Raw genomic sequence first — 9,252 nt, forward strand, 5'->3', positions numbered from 1 at the left:
TGCCCTCTACCAGACTCCTGCACCCCACTGGCCTGGGTCTGTCACAACACGTAAGATAAATGGGAAATTTTGCATGTGTAAAAATTGCAGTATCAGAGACTGCACTGAGTGATGCAATAGTATCAGCAGGCAGGGCATAACATTGTGTTTGTGGAGGGAGGGTTTATAAATATGATGATTTCCCACCCCTTATTCTATCATGGAAAAGTAAACTGTTATTGAAATATACTATTCTCAGAATCCTGAGAACTTTCTCTCATCAGCAATTGGTCCTCAAGTACCTTTAACAACAAACTGGAGAGGTTCAGAGCTACAAGAACGATTCAAGTTCTGGAAAAACTTGATTACAATGAGAAATTTCAGAAGGTCACTCAATTTAGCTTAACAAAAAGAAGGATAAGACTTGACTTGATCATGGGGTGAAATCCTGGACCCATGGAAGTCAATGGGAGTTTTGCTATTGACTACCTTGAGACCAGAATTTCACACAGGGGCTATAAGTACCTGCATAAGGAGATATATCTGAAACTAGATGGTTCTTTAATATGGCTGGTCTGATAGGAAAATTTCCACAGGAAATTCTGATGTTTTGATCTCTATTTTTGTTCTGAATTTCCACAAAATGAGAATTCCTGACAATTTTGATTCAGAACTCTCAGAATGTTTTGTTTTGTCAGTGTTCAATTGTTTTGCTACACTAATGTTGACGTGTTTCATTTTGATAAGGTACAGATGTTTTGCTAACGTCAAAACATTCTAATATAAAATAGTAAAATATAAAAGTTGGATCAAAACAATAAAGTTGGAACAAATTGTTTTTACCTTATTGAAAATAACATTTTGATATTATTGAAATGAAATGTTTTGACATCAGAAAAATGAGACAATAAAAAACGATTTTCCCCATCTAAACTTTTGTTGAAATTGATACATTCCTGCAAAATGTTTTAGGTTTGATGAAACTGCATTTTCTGGTGATAAACTCTTTTTTTGACCAGATCTACTCTTTAATCTAGCAGACAGAGACATAACAAAATCCGGTGGCTAGAAGGTTAAGTTAGACAAATTTAGACTGGAAATAAGGACTATATTTTTAACGGTGAGAGGAATTGATCATTGAACAGCATACCAAAGGATGTGATGAAGTCTGTACCACTTCAAATCAAGTTTGGATATCTGTCTAAAAGACATGCTTTAACTTAGCCACACGCGATGACCGGTTTTATACAGCAGTTCAGATGAGATGATTATCATGATCTCCTTCTGGCTTTAAAAATCTATAAATCTATGAAATTTCAGGTCCAGTCCTGCTCTTATTAGAAACAAAGCACATCTGGCTATTGACCTTAATGATAGCAGTATTGGCTCCTTCAGCTCTGAAGTTCTAGATTTTTTGTCCTACTGTTATTTAAATACATACGGTCAGAGGCAGATTAAGGTTTCCCAGGGCCTTGGGCCAGAGCAAGGGGGGCCCCTTTCTACCCCTTCCTTAGGGCCCAGCCCATTTCACCCAGGGTCCCCACCCCTAGTTCAGCCACGCAACAACCTTTTGCTCCCTTCTGCACCAACACTGAGGCCCCAAGACCAGAGAAGCTCCCTCCCCACACCACTGCCCCAGGGCCGCAGCAGGGAGTGAGAGCTCCTCCAGTACTGGGGATGCAGGGGTGGGCCAGGTGCTGAGGCTTCCATTGTCACCCCCCACGCTTCTGAGGGGAACCAGGGTTGGGGCACTTGGGCTTGGGGGGGGGAGGCCTTGCCCTGCCACCCCGCAGCTTCTGCTGAGCATGGGGTTGGTGGCCCCTGTCTCTTTGCTGCTTGTAGGCATGGAGGCCACTGGGGGTAGTGTCCATCCCACAACAGCCGGGACGGGGTCAGGGGCTGCTGACGAGGGCTTCCTGTGCCCAGCTCTCCCGCCACAGAGCGAGGCTGAGGCTCTGGGCTTCCGCCACTGCTGGTGGATTTTTTCCAGGGGGTCCCAGTTGGCCGGGGCCCCTAGGCATGGGCCCTGTTGACCCAGTGGCGAATCCAGCACTGTATCGGGTCCAATTCAACAAAACTTTCAAGCATATCTGTAAGTGCTTTGTTGAACTGAGACCTCAGAGCTTTGCTGAGTAATTAGCCTAAACCAGGGGTTCTCAACCTTTTTATCTCTAAGCCGCCCCCCCCCCAACATGCTGTAAAAATTCCATGGCCCATCTGCACCACCACAACTGGTTTTCAGTAGATTAAAAGCCAGGGCCAGTGTTACAGGGCAGCAAGCAGAGCAATTGCTAGGGCCCCATGGCACAGGGGGCCCCACAAAGCTAAGTTGCTTGGACTATGGCTTCAGCCCTGGGCAGCTGGGCTCAGGATTCGGCTTTCTGCCCTCAGTCCCAGTAAGTCTAATGCTGGCCCTGCTTTCTGGTTTATTTTGACGGATTCCCCGAAACCTGCTCCTGGCCCCCCAGGGGACCCCCTGACTCGCTGGCCCACACCTCAATTTGTCACATTTTGGGAGGATAAAAGAATCACAGAAATTATTGATGTTTTTCATTGCATTTCTCAGAATGACAAGGTGTGTCAGCATAGCGGTCATTCAATCTTTGGTTCAGCAAATGTTTCCAGAGAAAAAGGGGAGTTCATTGTGTATCCAGGTAGTTTCCTAGCCAGGTTTCAGCTTTTTGAGTTTATTTAAAACTGATAGAGAGCTCAACAGTGCAGCAGAACAGGAGAGAGAGAGAGAGACCTACAATGTGTGCAATATTGCGTGATATAACGAGGACTGGAGAAAACAAAGCTTGCAGCAGGCAAAGCAGTGGTGGGAGATAGAGGAACATAAAAATTGCCATACTGGAAAAATTAAGAGAGAGCTGTAAAAGGGACTGGGAAAAGTAGCTAATATAACAGAACAAGAATGAAATACAATAATTTGAGTGCTAAAATACTGTGCCTATGGAGACAGACCTACATCTGCCCCAGAAATTAGAATATTCAGCTTTTTTAATCAAACAATGTCATTCTGCATTAGAAACTCCCACTTGATATTATTCCATATCTATTGTGGCATAATGAAAATATGAAATGGAAAGATAAATCCTCAGAAAACAAATCTTGAAATACTGCTGGGGAAGAGAGATTTACCAACATCAAAGAAGTGAAAGCAGCTTTGAAGTAGGATTAATACACATTACTAAAGATTTGGCCATGAATTGACTTTATGTTGGTACAAGTTTTGCCTGATGAAAGAATACAGGATTTAGCTGTAAAAGACAAATGCCCAGTTCATTTAACTATAATGGACACATCCTTGTTATAATTTTTAAATGGTATCATTCCTTTTTTACCGATACTAATGTGAGCTTTGCAATGAGGGAAATGCACCATCGGACTAAAGATATACAACTTCTTCACTGTCAAAACTAAACATTTCCAATTATTGCCATTTGACAATGTCTTTTAGATTGATAAGACACTCAGTACTAAAGAGATGGGCATGACAGACCCCGAAAGCTTTGTTCCAGTGACGATTTCCCCCCCCCAGTGCCTCTCCATGTGTAGGTTGACAGCCAAGCTCCTAGCCACAAATACTAACACTAAGCAATCTGATATGATAAGTCAGCTTATTATTTATTTCAAATTACATTTGAATATATATTCACAGCTTGAACCAGGTAACTGACACACTTAAATAACATGTAAGCTTTAAATCCAAGCCAATGTTTCTAAAACCCAGATACAGCAAAAATGGTTTTGGTGTTGATAACAACCTCAGCAGTCTGGGTTACACTTATGTTATCCTAGAGATTCAGGACTAAGTACCTCTTCATTATTCTCGCCAAACAAATATTTCAAGGTAACTAACTTATTAGCTATGCTTCATTTGCACCCACTTTCATGTGACAAGTAACCATGCAGGTTGAAATGTTCTCTTTTTTCCAACACAAAAGGAGTCAAATAAGATACCGACTGGTTTCCCCCCTTATCTATAGTGCTAAACAGAGCAGAACAGAAGTTAAGAGGCTGAAGGAGAGAAAAAGAAAAGACCTCGCATACTAATTTCTCTATCTCTGTTCAGTTCCAAGATCTAAAGGTCACCCTCTCAGGTTTAAAACAAACTTTGAAAAACAGGTCTAAAGAATTCTCAGGCTAATATGAAAAAGAAGTTAGTTCAGCTATGATCTTGACTGAATTTCTACAGTCACCTGATTTGTATTAGATAAAAACTTTACATTTTCTACAATGTCTGAATTTAAGAAATCATATGTTCTGAAAACTCTCTCCTAACATTCTTCATTTCCAGCAGCCTGAATGATTATTAATTGCACAGTCTGAAATAGATTCTTTTAGGTACCTCTGCATAGCAGCACCATTTCAAACTATTCACATTATGAATATCTAGTAATCCTTTAATACTGACTTACCTGGCTTCTCCTGATATGACGATTAACTTCAGACAGTTTAAATAGACAGGAGGTTATCACACTGTTTTAATAAAGTCTTAGTGAAAGACAATAGCCTGTGAGTGGACAGGCTTGATAAAATTGCCTTAAAAAAATCTTGTGAAAATGGTATTATAAACCCAAAGACAACTAGGCTAAATGAAATAGGATCATGTGCAAGCAAAGCGCCTGTGGTATGTCCTGAATTGAATCCCTAAATGGAATGACTTAGCAGCAGTCCAGGTCAGGATGTGAAACCACTTTGGGCAGTAATTACTTACACTGAAAAATAGAACCGAAAGTATTTTTTTTCCCCTTTAAAGGGACAGAGTCTTCCAAGGTGATTAGGCCATTTTTGATGCTGCAGGTTAGTCATTCTGGACAACAGATACTGTAGATAGGTCTGAAGAGGATGGTTTAGGCAAGTTGAAATACAGCTCAACTACAGTCAAGTAGATGAAACAAAATGTCTGCTAATATGGAAAACTTCCGGCCATTTCTTTAGATGAGTGATGAGGGGAGGGAAGAGTTTAGAGAGTGACTATAGTGGTGACATGAAGTAATAACAATGACACTTAGCCATGTGTCATTACTCTACCCACTGCATCCAAAGCATCATAGGAGGAAATGAGAATCTCAAAGAAAGGTTCCATAACCACCTCAGTCCATGAAACTCAACGTGCTCTCCAGGCATTAATGAATTAAGCCTCAAAGCGACCCTGTGCAGTAGAGAAGTATTATGAGCCCCAATATACAGAAGAGGAAAATAATGAGTAGCAAGTTAGATCCTGGCCCTACTGAAGTTAACGAGAGTTTTGTCATCCACTTCTGTGGTGCCCGGATTTCACCCAATGACTTTAAGATCCACAGTTCCAAAAATGGCTTGCGATTTTGAATGCCTTCTTTTAAGGGTGCCCAACCTAAGTCCTGATTTTCAGAGGTTTCACCCAAAATTTAAGACACTCAACATTATAGGCTATATTTGGAAATCAGAACTTACAGGGATTGTCCCAAAACTCATTGAAGTCAATGCAAAGACTTTGACTTCCCTGGACTTTAGATCAGGCCCTAAGAGACCTGCACAAGGTATTTATTCACCATTTTCAGCAAATCTCTCTTTTTTATTACCTTGTCCTCATAGTGTATCCCAGTGATGTGAGCTGGAGGAGTGCTATGATGTTACCCAATTAATGCAGAAATATACTGGCATTGAGCATAACACTTTGATCTGCTAATGTACAATATTTGGGAAAGTCAAAAAGCTAAGCATTGCTGGATTTGAGGAAAGAAAGATTGCACTGGGACTGTCTGTTCTTCAGGCACTCTAGGTTCACTGTGCCCAGTGCTCTTCATCAGTTTTGTTGGGAATTCTTCTGCATACCTGCATCTAAGCACATCCATAGAAAGATCAATCTGTTCACCTCTATGTCTGCCCTCCCATTAGCGAATACATCTCACTTTAGGTGGTTCTCTCATCAGTCACAATAGGAAATATCTATTAGAGATGGGCTCAACCTATAAAGTTTGGATTTAAATTTGTATCCAGATCCAAAGTTTGGAGATGTTCAGACATTGCATTTGGCTAGGCCAGTTACAGAGCTAGGGGGCAGTTGCTAGGCTCCAATTCAATCTGGACCTGTATACTAATTTCACCAAGGTCCACAGGTGTCCAGACCCACCTTGTGCATTTGTTACTGGCTATCACGTTGACACAAAACATTGGGAAAGTCATCTTTTCCCAGAGGAACTATGGGTGCTGAATAAGCAGGGCTGTGTATGTGCACACACACCCGTCCACCTGTCTGTTCTCTTGGTGCTTAGATTACTGACCTTGTATATGGAAGACCCAGGTTTAAATCCCTGCTCTGCCTAGTTCAGAGTGATCTGGGATGAAAAACTCTGCTCTGAATCAGGTACAGCAGAGAGTTGAACCTGGATCTCCCAGAGTTATAGAGTTTGTTAGGAGTCTCGCTGTCTCAGACATTACAGCCCCAGCAAAGCCACATATTTGAGTGAAATCTCATTTTGGCAACAATGTTCCAACCAGCTCTATGTGGCAGTCACATACATAATAAAAGATAGCTTCTGTGAATTGTGATTGAATGCTGCAGCCTGAGTAACTTGGAAACACCTTTTGTTGAAAGGATCTGCCTTAGCCTCTCATCAACCAGATTGGGATGAAAGTGTCCAGTATGATGACAGACAATAACAGCTGGACCTGAGAAAATGTGTTTTCTGGGAGCAATTCCAAAGCGTTTGATGTTTGGACGCACAGATAATTTGACTTTCAGCCGGATTTATATCATACGGCATTTCATCTTTGAACTCTGCAATTTTAATTTTGCCCTGCTGTGGAGTGATGCTCGGCTAATCATTGGAACATGGTATTTTTCTGCGACAACTTTGACTCAGAATGCATTATTAGGAATAATGTTGACTTCTCACTCAAAACACTATCTTGGTGAATTATGCGGTGCTTTCTCAGGGGTATAGTCTTTAGGCTTCATGTCTGACTAATGAGGAACAAACCAATCATTATTTCATTGTTTGCTTACCAAGAGAGGAATGGCGAAGACCAAAAATGATAGATTTTGCCCAGATTCTGCTGTATATTCACTGACTTGTGTATTGGATATATGAGCCTGGAGTCAGTGCCTTTAAAATCATATAACATCCCTAAGTAGGAATTAATTGTTAGACCAACAGTACTTTCACCCAAGAGGATTCACCCAATTCTAATCAAATTATCTGCGGACAGGCTGTTTTTTTGGTTAGGGCAATTAGTAGGTTCTGATGTGCTACAGCTGGCCTAACCCACAAATCCCTCTGTTCCAAGGAACTACCAGAACCAGGGTCCAAAAGGGTCCTGCCGACTACTTCATGACATGCTCTGATAAACCAGGTTCAACGGAGAGTGTCTCTGAAGGTTATTTGTTTTCCTCTGTCACAATTGTGTATTTTTAAAATATGCCGCCCTTCAGCTAACTGGATTATAATGAGAAGTTCATGTGTGAAACCTTGAACCCCTTGTAGACAATAGGAGCCTGCCTATTGAGTTCAGTGGGGCTTGGATTTCATTCCCCCATTTTTGAAAGGCAACAGGCACTCTTTGCTAAATTGAAGCATTAGGTTTGGAGTATCTAGGGCTCAGCTCTTCAGACCGCCCAGGCCAATACATTGAGTACCCCTGGGGGCATTCCATAAGGGTTCCTCTGCCTCAAAACATCAGTCATTAGAAAGCCACTAAGGGCCCAATCCAAAGCCCATTGAAGGCAATGGGAGTCTTGCCACTGATTTCAGTGGGCTTTGGAACATGCTCTATGATAGGAAATGCCCCTGATTTTCTGTTTGCAATTAATACATCAGAGGGATAATGTCCAGTTATCCCAGATCTCTCACTTTAGAACATCAAGGAATTTTCTCAAAAGCATTTCTCAAAGTCTTTGTGGGCTAAAATGCCCTGTATAAAAAATTTGACTGGATACCAAAAAACAATTCCTTTCAACAAACAGAATTTAGTAGTGCTTTAAAGCATGGAAGTGCTTTACCCACTACCCATATCTCAGCTCACAAGAAGCTTGTAATCTTCACCGAAAGGGAACCCAAAGTTTTCACTAATTAGCAATGCATTGTACAATGAGAGGAGAACAGTATGTCACTTATTTCTGCCACCCTTGTTGGCAGAAACTCACCTCAACATGGAAAACAGGCCAGTTTGTCTGCACCAGCTTATGGGACAACATGAGCTTGAGACTCCAACTGCCTTAGCCATGGAAGATGAGAGGCACATTCACTTGAGGGGATAAGAGGCAGAGACACTGTGATAATATCCCTGAAGAAGACGTAGGCTGGCTTCACATCAAGGGAGCATTGCAACAACAAAACATCGGGTTCTGCCGAGAAACACAAAAAGCTACTTGGGTGGGTGGATTATGTTTGCTAAGGCGGTCAGTATGCTGTATAGGAATGTCTGAGGGACATCACATTTAGAAGGTCTCATTGGCCCTTGCAAGCATTAGTATATATATATATTTATCAGTAGTATAAAAATGGTTGCGGAAAATCACATTGATCACATTTTCTATTGCATCTGCTGCATAGATACTTTTTCCAACCTGTAAAGTGCCGGTGCAAATTCAGGGGTATGCAGAACCCCAAGACTAATTTTTCTCTCATATCAAGGTATTAATTTGGACCTTTATTCATAAATATTTTTAAAATTCTTCTTCAGTTGAGCACTCTATTGTTCAGAGCACTATAGCGCTGTATATACATTTTCAGTTATATCTGTACAAACTTGTATGATACCAAGTGAGTAGTTAGATTAATCTCAAATGTTTACTTCCTTATGGTTTCCAATAGAAGATAGCTAGTGATTAGATCTGGGGACTGAAAATTCATAGAATCAGGGACATTCATTCTAAAGGGAGAAGTCCTGGCAATTCAGCTTTCCTTCCAGTGCAGCATTGTTTCAAACAGTATGTTTGGTAATTTATCCAATCTAGTTGTAAATACCCATAAGAGTGAGAGCAAGAGGCACTCGAGATCAAACTGGCCAGGAAAGGATCCTGAGAGGAAGAAAGAGAAAGACACATGGAGGGACCAGCACTGGACAAAGACTCAGCCACATCCATTCTGCTGCTGCAACTTGTGTGACATTGGGAGCTGTAATGGTATTTTTTCCCCACTCTGAACCTTACAGTCCAAAAATGGGGTACCAACATGAATTCCTCTAAGCTTAAGTACCAGCTTAGATCTTGTAGGCTGCCACCAACCAGGACTTGGAGTGCCTGGTATACTCTGGTCTCCCCAAAACCTTCCCTGGGGACCCCAA

Source organism: Chelonoidis abingdonii, chromosome 2 (genome assembly GCF_003597395.2).
Source record: "Chelonoidis abingdonii isolate Lonesome George chromosome 2, CheloAbing_2.0, whole genome shotgun sequence".
In the NCBI taxonomy this organism is placed as follows: Eukaryota; Metazoa; Chordata; order Testudines; family Testudinidae; genus Chelonoidis; species Chelonoidis abingdonii.